The 12,035-nt window shown below is 39.4% G+C and overlaps 1 protein-coding gene across 4 annotated transcripts in view; it reads right to left on the bottom strand.

Moving 5' to 3' along the window:
• The window catches only part of ROBO3 (roundabout guidance receptor 3), a 2,447,731-nt gene that overhangs the window by 937,222 nt on the left and 1,498,474 nt on the right, over window positions 1-12,035 (bottom strand). The gene's annotated exons all lie outside the window — the stretch shown is intronic.

Raw genomic sequence — 12,035 nt, 5'->3', positions numbered from 1 at the left:
ACAGAGGAAGGACGACAAGGAGACATGGTGGTGGAATGAGGAAGTACAGGAGAGTATACAGAGGAATAGGTTGGGATTGTCAGAGAGATGAAGAAAGTAGACAGGAGTATAAGGAGATGAGGTGCATGGCAAAGAGAGAGGTGGCAAAGGCTAAGGCATATGAAGAGTTGTATGAAAGGTTGGACACTAAGGAGGGAGAAAAGGACCTGTACTGATTAGCTAGACAGAGGGACCGAGCTAGGAAAGATGTGCAGCAGGTAAAGGTGATAAAGGATAATGAGGGAAACATACTCACAAGCAAGGAGAGTGTGTTGAGGAGATGGAAAGAGTACTTTGAGGGGTTGATGAATGAAGAGAATGAGAGGGAGAGAAGGTTGGATGATGTGGGGATAGTGAATCATGAACTACAATGGATTAGCAAGGAGGAAGTAAGGATAGCTATGAAGAGGATGAAGAATGGAAAGGCTGTTGGTCCAGATGACATACCTGTGGAAGCATGGAGGTGTTTAGGTGAAATGGCAGTGGAGTTTTTAACCAGATTGTTTAATGAAATCTTAGAAAGTGAGAGGATGCATAAGGAATGGAGAAAAAGTGTTTTGGTACCGATTTTTAAGAATAAGGGTGATGTGCAGAGCTGTAGTAACTACAGAGGGATTAAACTGATCAGTCACAGCATGAAGTTATGGGAAAGAGTAGTGGAAGCTAGGTTAAGAAGGGACGTGATGATTAGTGATCAGCAGTTTGGTTTCATGCCGGGAAAGAGCACTACAGATGCGATGTTTGCTCTGACAGCGTTGATGGAGAAGTACAGAGAATGTCAGAAGGAGTTGCATTGTGTTTTTGTAGACTTAGAGAAAGCATATGACAGGGTGCCTAGAGAGGAGTTGTGGTATTGTATGAGGAAGTCAGGAGTGTCAGAGAAGTATGTAAGAGTGATACAGGATATGTACGAGGGTAGTGTGACAGCGGTGAGGTCTCCGGTGGGAGTGACGGATGCATTTAAGGTGGAGGTGGGGTTACATCAAGGATCAGCTCTGAGCCCTTTCTTATTTGCAATGGTGATGGACAGGTTGACAGACGAGATCAGACAGGAGTCCCCGTGGACTATAATGTTTGCAGATGACATTGTGATCTGTAGTGAGACTAGGGAACAGGTGGAGGAGACCCTGGAGAGATGGAGATATGCTCTAGAGGGAAGAGGAACGAAGGTCAGCAGGACTAAGACAGAATATATGTGTGTGAATGAGAGGGAGAATAGAGGAATGGTGAGGATGCAAGGAGTAGAGGTGGCAAAGGTGGATGAGTTTAAATACTTGGGGTCAATAGTTCAGAGTAACGGTGAGTGTGGAAGAGAGGTGAAGAAGAGAGTACAGGCAGGATGGAATGGGTGGAGAAGAGTGTCAGGAGTGATTTGTGACAGACGAGTACCTGTAAGAGTGAAAGGGAAGGTCTACAAAAGGGTAGTGAGACCAGCTATGTTATATGGGTTGGAGACAGTGGCATTGACAAAACGGCAGGAGTTTGAGCTGGATGTGGCAGAGTTAAAGATGTTAAGATTTGCACTGGGTGTGATGAGGTTGGACAGGATAAGTATATTAGAGGGTCAGCCCAGGTTGGAAGGTTTGGAGACAAAGCCAGAGAGGCAAGATTACATTGGTTTGGACATGTGCTGAGGAGGGATGCTGAGTATATTGGGAAAAAGATTCTAAGGATGAAGCTACCAGGTAACAGGAAAAGAAGAAGGCCTAAGATAAGGTTTATGGATGTGGTAAGATTGGACATGCAGGTGGTTGGTGTGACAGAGCAAGATGCAGAGGACAGGAAGAAATGGAAACAGGTGATCCGCTGTGGCGAACCCTAATGGGAACAGCCAAAAGAAGATGATGATTACAGTTTTAACGGATTTATAATTTAATACACAGTTTGTGCTTACTGCTGGCTTGGTTTTTCCTGGCTCATTCACCACTACGTTTAATGATGCAGTTCTTGGTTTTTGTTTTTTTGCTCCCTAAACCTAAAACTGGACTCCTGCTCCCTAACCCTAAAGTATCCTCCTACTCTAATCCTAAAAGTCACCTTTCTAAATATAAATTAGATCCTGCACCCTTAACCTAAATCCTTTTCCTAGTCACTGCGTGAAATCTTAACCTATACTCCCATGCCCTCTCATTGCCTACTGATGGCTGCATCATTTGCTCTGCTGCTGTTTTCAGACAAGGTGTGGTAATTGCACACTCTGAGCACAGCTGCCAAATCTCATCTGAATACTTTAGTCAAGGTGGAGCATGTGAGGGAGCCCATGTGAGCTACATGAAGCCCAAGTACCTGGCTTCAACACGGTAGCCTTTGTGTAACTGGGACTCGGGCGAGACCTATTTAATACTCATATATGACAGCACTTTAAGGGACAGATCAGAAGAAATAAGGCCTCATTCAGATTTTGCACCCCTTGTTTCTGCAATGGATATATTTGAGTTGATCTTACTTAAGAACTACAATACAGATATATCCTACTTCTACAAGCTATACCTCCAACCCATCCCAAATAAGGTATTTACACAGTGTATGGCATCTTCTGCACACCTTCATCCATAAACTTTTTGTGAGGCACATTTTGGCTTAAATGTATTTTAAAATCCATTTTCTCTTACTTGCATCATTTACCAAAGTGACTTCAGTGATAAACATTAAGTATGTAATAATTCTGTAAATGGTGGCTATTTCTGTAGAATAACAGATGCGCATGAAGTCTGATATCTGAAATGCAGGAACTCTTAGCACCTGGGAAAGCCACTATTCCAGTATTAACAAAAGGGAAGGATATGCATTACACTGCTATGTAATCACTGCTGCTAAACATACGTTACAATGGTGAAATCCACAGCATAAATGAGGAAATATCACAACTCACACCTTCCACACACAAAAGCTATTGAACAATTATAAATTTAAGTTTTGAATTAAAATAAAATACTTCACAAATGTTTTCTTCACAAAAAAACAAGCATGTAGTTGGAGTCACCTACTCCCACACCCTCTGCTGCAGGCTGTTAATGTAGCAGTTATACAGTACTTATTTATGATGTATCATGTAAAGTACTGAATAGTGCGAGTTCAAAGGTTAGCTAGCACACAATGTCTGCTTTATATCTGACCCTTGAACTACTCATTTTGCACTGAAGAGTAAGAAAGCAAACACTTGTAACATTTCTAAGGCTGCAAGTAGTATATTTGTTTGTATTATACAAATAAGCAAGTTAAGCTTTCCTTGGCTTACTTATTCAGTACCTCCATTTCTGTGTAGTGCACATTAAATCTGATTATAAACATTACAGCTTCTATCCTTATGCTTTAGATAAACTGTCTACTCTTTTTTTCCAACATGCATAGTCAAATACATTTTTGTTTTCTTTCAAAGGAAGTATAAAGCAATTTTTACCACTTAGGAGAACACAATGTCATTTGTTTAGTTTTAACTTAAGTTGTACTGGTTCCGTCAGTGCACGGTTAGCTGCTGTTTTTTCTGTGAGTGATTTGAAAATTCTTTCTGTGACAATTGTATTAGTGGCCGTCTCTCAACCTATAAATTGACACCGTGTCTTATGTTTTGGTATACTACCAAACACCTTTTAATCTAGGGATCATAATCAGCTCTTCACATTTGGTTTAGTCATACTTTCATGTAAGCCCACTGTACAATGACAGGACTAATGTATCCCAATTCCTAAAATCTGAATGGCAGTAACACATTTTTAAAAGTGTAAACATTGCAGTGCCTACCTAGCATAAGCATCACTCAAGAGATCTGAATCAAGAAAATAAGGAATCCCTCAAAGATTCTCAAAGAAATAAAACATTTCACTATTTGTACAGCTATGAAAAGATTTTAATGTACAATGATAGGCAATGAGTAAGATGGTTGCTCACTAAAACTTAGAGCATTCTGTTTTTAAGCTTTATTTCAGAATGATGCACATATCAAACAGCTTCAATTTGTGGCAGGAATTTGTCAAACAATGCTTAAAACTGAACTGTTTCTAAGTATAAAGTCGCAAAATGAAAAGTGCCATCTCCTGTGAAACAGAAAGTAGCGAGCAAACTGGTACCTTGTTTCAAGTGTGTGTGTGGGGTCATACTGCTACAGTCTTTCACTAATACTGAAAAGAATGCTAGTATCCATATAAATTTGAAAACTGAATTGCAAGTTACAAATTAAGTTGGTTGTATGGGATGTGACAAGACTTCAGCATGAACAAATGAGCCTTACATGAATTAATTTAAATAGTCCTTGGAACACTTTTACTTCCTGTGGCTATAACCCCTGACTTGATTACTCATGTCATATCAGGAAAAGATTTTCCTATTTTAAAGCACTGTAAAATATGTAGGTGGAAGGAGAATCTAAAGATTATGTGACAGGCTGAGGCATTTAACAAGGAAGAGGTAAAGCAACAGTTTGGTAAACCCATTCAATATACGAATGGTAGGGGATGAGAGAAAAAAACTATGAAAGGTGTTAGTATAGGGAATGAAGGTGACCTGCTGAGAAATCTGCATAGATTCTTATAGGTGTTAGCATAGAGACAGAAAGTACAAAGACAGAAGTAATTAAGGGGAAAACAAAATGTGTACTAAAAGTGAAGCAGATAGGAAAATACAACATTCTGGATCCATTTATGTTACTGATAAACAGGAAGCTCAAACCAAGCTGGACTCTAGGCAACAGGTATCAGTATGGAAGGAAAAGAGTACAACTAAAGATGAATTTTGTTCTGATACACCCTTTGCAGATGGAAGGTGACATGGAGAAGAAAAAGAAAGTGAGAGGGTGGTGTTTTGTCACTCTAAGATAGATGGAGAAAAGAGAGCACTCAATAAGCTTGTACAGATAGAGAAAGTGCAGGAGAAGGTCATTTTTGTTCATAACTGCCTTTTGAATTTAAAGGCACATAAGCTGCAATACCATTACTTTTGGGAGATGACATTGTTACTTCTGTCTCAAGAGAAGCCGGTGAAGAAAGTAACCATGAGTTAGTGAACTTACAACTGAGTCACATATGCTTTTAAAAATCACAGTTGGAAGATGGTGCTTTAAGTATGACAAGGGAGAATATATCTAAGGCTGAAGAGGAGGCAGGACAGTGAATAGGATGTTCCTATTCTTCATTACCCCACTTCTGAGTTGAAAGATGACTTTTTACAAAGAGTAAGTAAAGACAGGGAGGATAGTTGATATCATTTGCTTGTACCAAAACCTTATGGGGCACTACTAATGAATCTAGCGCAGAGCTGTATATTAGGAGACCATCTGAGGATGAATAAAGCTAAAGAAAGAGTACTAGCCAGTACGCCAGATAATTGTACCCAATCCTGGACTTAATAGTCCAAATTCTTGTTATAGTGTGCCCATCTGAATGCACTGCTATGGGAATGTGCAACCACTAGTAGAATTTTAGAATGGATATCATTAGATGATAGTTATAATGGACTATGTTACAAGAATTCCAGAAGCAGTGACATTATGCAAAACAAATGCTAAGTCTGTTTCAAGAGAACAGTTGCTACTATTTTTTTACTGTGGGTATTTTGACATGGGTACTTACTGAACAAACAAACTGGAATGAAATGGCTCTAATCTGGCTTGGGCTGCTACTTTGTATTTCCCTATGTACTCATGTCTCCGTTTGCTCTAAATCCGTTATCGTTAGGGAAGACAGACTTCTCCTGCAAGGTCCTAATGCTGGTGCTGTGTGAATAACAGAAGTCTCCTACTAGGTCTTAATGCATGTGCAGTATGACTGATGGAAATCTTATTTCTGGCAAGTTTTTGCTTTTTTTATTAACATACAAGAGTTTTTTTTTTTTTTTTTTTTTTAGAGAAGCTCATCCTGTTGACCTGAGGCACCTGCCTAGGTCACCTAATGCTAGATCCAGCTTTGTACAGAATACAACACCGAGATAACACATGAGGTGAAGGTTAGACTAACATCTTACAGAGTACCAGAACCACAGAAACACGTGGTAGGAGAAGTTGTTCAAATGGTCCCCACATTAAGAGTGACAGAAGAGTTGTACAGTGAATGGAGAAACCCAGTAGTGCCAGTTCCTAAACATGATGAAAGCAGAAATGTAGATATGGTGGGTCAAAGGAGGAAGTCACGCTAGACTCACCGTTTTAGAAGTGCAATCTACTTTAGGACCTTGTGGGCTCCACCTTAGGTGGGAAAGAGCACCAGACTGGAGATAGGATCTTTTTTTTTTTTTGGCTCTTCAATCTACAATGTAGTGTTGAGGGTTGCCAGATCGGGCAGCAGCACCAGGCACAAAATGAGCCCATTACGGCTCTGGATGGAAGTAACAGATTATGTAATAAGTTTAGGAGACTGATTAACCTTTCAACATTTGATAACTATCCCATGTGCAGAATCATTGAGTTGACAGCGATCTTATGAAGGGCTCGATACTTCACAACAAGGGACACTAGAAGATACCACTTACACCTCCAGTCAAAACAAACAAAAAAACACCCTTTTCTAAACCCTGTTGGCCTACTTTAGTACACAGTGTTACCATTAGGCTTACACATGGCTCTGGTTTCTTTTCACAGGCTGGGTGACGGATAAAAAAAAATTAAGCTCCATTCATGACGTGCTCTGCGTACCTGCATACATCTGGATGACATGTTTATTCATTATTTCACTTGTGCATTCATTCAAAGGATTAGGATTCTCATTTATAAAATGTGTAGGTAAGATTGTCAAGTTTGACTATGAGTGCTATGAAAAGTAAGCTGGGCAAGGTGGAAGCCCAGAATTTGGGACACTTTACAGTAAGAGAGGTGGTAGGACCACAACTAGAAAAAAAAAAAAGGCCATAAACAACTGACGTATATTGGACTAGCTGGGTATTACAAAAACTGGAACTATTTCTGCAATGAAAGCCTGTTGTTTGACAAATCTTACAAAAGGGAAAGCTTATTTCACGTTGTAATTTTTTACAGCAGCTAGAACATTTAATGAACTAAAAATAATGTTATGTTCTGAACCAGTACAAGTAACTTATAATTTCACTTAGAAATTTGTCCTGTACATGGTTGTATTAGAAATATTTTTGAGGGGGTACTGCTAACTCAGGATAGTCATGCGAGGAGCACCATGAAAGCTGTATTAACAGAAAATCAAGCAATGTTGAAATGAGATATTTAGCTACAAAGAGAATGTGGCTAACAGTATAGTGCACCTATTGTTATTTAAGATATTGTTAGGAAGGCATTTCAACCTGATAACTGATCAAGTCCCATAACAATGGCTAAGTAAGCAGACAGTTGGCAACACAGAAGACAACTGATGGGCCCTATCCTTCTAATCCTTGCAGTGTATGTTAACTCAGCAGACCTGGCCACACTAACAGGAACACTGATGTCCAACAAACCATCACAATCAGTGTAAAACCAATGTTTTTTTTTTTTTGTGCTGGGTGGGGATAGCTGCAACATGTTGAAATTGAAAAGTGTGCAATATACCTTTCCAAGTGCTTTGTGGTGAGAAATCCCCACATCCCTTTAGTCAGAAACTTGCATGCATTACTTAGGTACTGAGGCATTAATTGCCAGTTACTACTGAATAAGGTAAGTAGCCGGTAAACTGCAAATGCTTGAAATTAGTTCCTTGTTTGGGGGTTGAAAGATGGGTAAGCAGGGGCTTACCTGAAGACACTAGAAATATGCAGTTTGAAAATCCACTTCTTTTGTGGAGTGCCCCAGTAGACATACCTGCAGTCCAGAACCTGAATTTGGCTTAAGAGAGGGGCCTACAGCCAAGGACTTAATTTTTCATCTGTAAAATGACTCACTGTGGTTTGCATACTTATGTGTTTCTAGTTTGATTTATTTGATTCACAGAGCTCCAAAGTCCAAAGAGCTTTTGCTGAGGAGATTGGTACATTTTTTTTCGGACCGCCTTTGACGTGTGTTCTGTTACCTTCATAGAGGACACTTTTATTTCAGTTAGATTCAGTGACTAAATTAGTAACTTTTGTAAAAAGTATGGCTCTCTGTGCTGCAGGAAGTTATGCTGCCCTTCCTTCCCCTCAGCTTGCAGTGGAAAGTTTCCTGCCTTTCCTGCTTTACTCATGCAATCAGCTGTGACTGACAACACTAAAACAGCTGGATGGCCAGTGATGTAGGAAATGTTCTATAGAGCAGTACCCTTCATGCTTGATGCAGTGAAGATCTCCAAAGGCATGCATTTTAAGGTGCTTACAAGTGTTATGGCCCTTAGCAGAAGAGAATAAAACAGTGCTACAACCACCATTGCTAGGTGCGACTTTCCTGGACTGGATGTTTGAAACATAATTTGTGATAAGGACAAACAGACAAATTCATATGCAATGCAACATGGTGTTTTATGTAAACCTACATTTATGTGAACTGAGGAGGCCCAATACCATGAATATGTCATTAAAAGCAACATTTTTTTGTTTTTAGTCAGGATATACAAAATCTTGTATTCTGATTTTTTTGCTTTGTTAATAATTTTCTGAGGTTTTCATCATATTAGGATTCTGTTCTCTGAAATGGAACTTTTAGTTTTAACTGTCTCTGATTTAGTTCCTTAAAATAACTAGATTCTGGACTTTTCCTGTAGTTGTAATGTGGCTTCTTTTTTTTTTCTGCAACTTTATCATATTTGCTTACCCTCTGGTTTCCCTGCTATATGTTTTATTCTAAGTATAAGGTACTTACCGCAACCAGGAGACAAGTGTTTCGTCACAAGTGTTTCATTGTTCACTGCTTCAGGGTTCTTTCCTGGTCTTCAAAATAATAATAAAGTCAGCAATCTCATCTTCTGTTTTTTCATTTTGGAACCCTTTACTTGGGCAAGTGGTACATTAACACTCCCTGCCTTTTCGGCTTAATGAATGAATAGATGGTTGGAGTGCAAAGGCTGTAGGGCTGAAGTGTGCAGTTTACAAGGGACTGACCTACCAGTACATTCTGCATAGGTACAGTAGTGTGGATTGGCTACTGCTGAGAGGAAAATTTGGCTGTGCATCCCTCAAGGAGGATGTTCACACATTAGCTAACCATTTTGTCAACTAGCAGACAGCACATCTCAATACTTTGTGAGGGACTGGTGAAGTCACCAGTGCATCACGCCAGTGGCAAAATGAAAATGGCCTCCTCTCAGAGAAACTGTAATGAGCAAAGGTTAAGGGGCTTAGAATTATTGGGTCCACATATAACTGTTAATGGCGAGTTTAGCTAATGTCCAGGATGGAAGCTAAAGGGTCGAAACCACAGGAACTTGGGTGTTTTTTGAAGTACCTCATTTACCATGGAAGCAACAGCAACACTTGAAACATTGCCATTGGTCTTAGTGAAATCAGTACACCACTGTTTATATATTGCTGTTCACATCCACGTAAAAATTATCTCACTCTTTCCAATTTTCTTAAAACCAACTATGAACTGTGAAAGGGAGCTATACTGCCTGATTCCCACCTCATTGTTTAGTGCTTTTACTGGACTGCAATATTCTCACTATTTCATTTAGTATCACAAAAATTTGTTGTTTCCTTAGGCGTAAATACTTTTAGGTTTGTACTATATGTACATGAAACACTTGTCTCCTGGTTGCGTTAACTTTATTCCATATCCTGAACAATTATGACAGATCTGGAACCTGGTTGCGATAATACTCAAGTATCATATAATGTAATTAGCAACACAGCATGCTCACTCTGTTTACTATGGCTTTAAATACTTTTTCTGCTTTATCTTACACTACTTATAGTTAATTATTACCTTTACTGAAGCTGCAGTACTTCAAAAGCATTTTAATGTTATTACATTAACCATCATTTGAAACATAACACCATTATGATGCTAGTTCATTGTAGAGAGGACAAGCCCGCATATGGTAAACTGGTGTAACTGGTTATTACAATCAGTGCATTAACTGGCTAACTGTTGTGATTCTTGCATCAACTGTAATTCACTTACCTGACATGGATGTTACAGTTACTACATTGGCTGCTTCTCTGGTATGGTTATTATAACCATGGTGATGTGAGGTAGTAACAGTTGTACCAGGGGGAGTAGGGCAGTGCATGTGTAACATATGCCAGAGTAGTTAGCTGGAGTTATGTAAAGATGTCATTTGAATATCAAAGTGATTTTTACATATGCTTGTGTTAAAATGTATTTGTAAAGTCTCTTGGGTTAAAAATGTATCAACAGTGGGTCCTGCTGGACAGAAAAGAAATTTACATGTATGTTAGACTGTATTGTTGTAGCAGATGAAGTGTACAAATTTTAACAGAAGATACTGGAAGGGAAGGGGTTAAGCTCAACCCAGCTAATCTTAAGAAAAATAGCCTGAAATTAAATGACTTTGTTTAGGCCATAAAGATTTTATCTCATAGCTCTGAATGCAGCCAGAGATGCAATGTCTGTGAAGTGCTTGGGCTGGATCCTGCTCTATTGTCCTTAGTGATGAACAATTGCTACCCTGCAGTGCCAGAGAATGACTTGGTAGTTTCTACAGGAAGGGTGGAATTGTTTTACAGTGTCCAGATGCTGTAATAAACCTTAGCAAAAGTTCTTTGTGTGTACTGTGACACATCAGTGTTAGATCCGGGTCAGTTTCTAGTCAGAGGGTTGTGTGAGAACCAGAGTCAAGGGAACAGATGTGACATCATTCTGTAGCCAGCACAGAAATTGTATTGAATACTAGTCAGAAATGTGAGGTGTGTACTCTGTTTTTGGACCTCACAAGACACTCATCCACTTTCATCTTGCCTTGCTTTACTAAGTAACTAATGAACAGTACATATTGAGATTAGCTAAATGCTGTTTTTTCTGTATCTGTCCAAGTCTTTCCATGTGTGTTTTTTTTATATTTCCTGTGATTGAAACTCTGGTGTTTATTGTAAATAGGTATTCAGTATTTTCATGATTTTTATTATTTATTATTAAATATAGCTAAATCTTTCATTGTGGCTGGTCTTTCAGAAAATATTTAATCTTTCAGAGTACTTGCATTTATTTAGTGGCACTGTGGCTTCATATTCCTGAAAGTCTTGCTGCTTGGTTAAACAATACCATTTATATAAGTATTAATTTTACTAAGTGTAATTGGGTACCCTAGCAAGAGCATTAAAGTAGCTGGCTTTGGGTGTTCTAGTGGCAGCAAATCTACCTTACAGTCTGGGTAGAAGTGGCAGAGTGGGTAAGCTGTGCCAGCCTTTCACAGGTGTGTGTGTGTGTGTGTGTGTGTGTGTGTGTGTGTGTGTGTGTGTGTGTGTGAGAGAGAGAGAGAGAGACAGCTACTTTGAACAGGAACACTGAGAGCACTTTCAAAGTGAGGGTGGTTGAGAACGTGGCTTGGAACACCTGGCTAAGGACTCAGCTCTACAGTGGTCAGCGATGAGTTTTATTTGGGGCTTGGAGAGAAAGCCCAGACCCAGGACTGGAGTGTGCATTATCTGTGTGCTCTTAAGGGAAATTGTACTTGGTGCAGATAGTTGCATCTGAAAATACTGTGTGTGCCTACTTTTCTCATAGTGAACATTCCCCACCAGTGTTAATGGTGAGGATTGAGGATCCTTGATCACTGGCCCACAGAAGGGATGTCACAATAACCTGCTTTGGATGTTATAACCACCACAGTAGCTGAGCTGTGTGGTCTTTGTGTCTGTGGAAGGTGATGAATCCTGAATCAGACTAGTGGATTTCATATTCCTACTGAGGATGCTTTCTGTTTGGTTTTAGTCCTATACAGCCTCTTAACTCTTCACCTTTAGTAGCAGGCTGGATATTAACATGTCCTCTCCCAGGTTCTCTTCTCTTGTCTGGCATTCATCCTCTGTTAATTATGACCAAAACTGTTCTCCTCTGAAAAAAGCATGCACACAGAGTACTTTTAACTTTTTTTAGACATAATCAATAGCCTACTGATCAGGTTCTAATTGCCCAACCACAACTGATTGTATTTACTTTACCCTATAGCACATATTCTTGTATGGACAATAAC

This window comes from Protopterus annectens, chromosome 8.part0, assembly GCF_019279795.1.
Source record: "Protopterus annectens isolate FY-2018-M chromosome 8.part0, PAN1.0, whole genome shotgun sequence".
NCBI lineage: Eukaryota > Metazoa > Chordata > Ceratodontiformes > Protopteridae > Protopterus > Protopterus annectens.
The sequence above is the reverse complement of the archived record's forward strand: the minus strand, read 5'-3'. Positions and strand labels throughout refer to the sequence as shown.